This window comes from Rhagoletis pomonella, unplaced genomic scaffold (genome assembly GCF_013731165.1).
Source record: "Rhagoletis pomonella isolate Grant_MI unplaced genomic scaffold, Rhpom_1.0 Rhpom_scaffold_00009, whole genome shotgun sequence".
NCBI classification, from domain to species: domain Eukaryota; kingdom Metazoa; phylum Arthropoda; class Insecta; order Diptera; family Tephritidae; genus Rhagoletis; species Rhagoletis pomonella.
The window spans coordinates 30,773,627-30,774,646 of record NW_023458563.1 but is presented as its reverse complement, the minus strand read 5'-3'; positions in this window follow the sequence as shown (position 1 = coordinate 30,774,646).

The following is a 1,020-nucleotide window of genomic DNA, read 5'->3' as shown; positions in this document are numbered from 1 at the left end:
CAAAAGAAAAAGAAATTTTAAATTTCATAAAAAGCTTTCCGTCATATGAGTCGCACTATACTCGGCGCGATGCCTCTAACCGTTATCTACCGAGGGATTTGTCTGTAGCTGAAATTCATCGCCTCTATGGAGATAAATGCGACCATTCCGTATTGCTTTCAAAATTTGCTCAACTGTTTGGAACACTTAATTCAAAATTTAAAAAACCTAAAGTTGACACCTGCCACAAATGTGAATTGCTTCAATGTAAAATACAAGTTGCCAAAACTTCAAAAAAAAAATTATAAGGAAAAATCTTTAAATGATACTACACTAAAAGTGTTTTGTTTTGATCTTCAGCAGTGCCTTCCTACACCTCTGTTGAGAACTTCACTGTCATTCTATAAAAGGTCATTATGGACCTTTAATCTTACGATGTATGACATTGCAACAAATCAACCAATATGCTACATGTGGCATGAAGCAATAGCCAAAAGAGGTGGAAACGAAATAGCTTCATGCGTATTCACTCATTTATTGGAATTAAATGCCAATGTAAATCATCAAGGCGTATTTAACAAGGTGGTGTTGGCCGTATATAAGTAAAAAATTACACTAACAAATTATACGCTGATGTCCATACTGTCATTGGTATGAGTTACAACAAACACATCATTTTGACGTAATGGCCTCCACGGCGAAAAACTCAGCTGTCGCCCCAACACCACCTTGTTTAATACACCTTGTAAATCATGTTTTTTCTACGGTGATTGCTGCCCGGGTCAAAATAAAAATTCCTTCATTGCAACTAAGTTTGCTGTTTTCATGCAATTAGAATTATAGATCATAAATTCATGGTCCCTGGTCACACTCACATGGAGTCCGATAGTGACTATGCTGCGATAGAGAAAAAGAAAACGAAATCTTCAATAAAAATCCATCATCCCCTTGATTGGTACCAATTCGTAAGAACAGTCGGAGTAAAGAAAAAAAATTTCGTTACTGAAATGGATCAATCGAATATATTAGATTTTGCACACG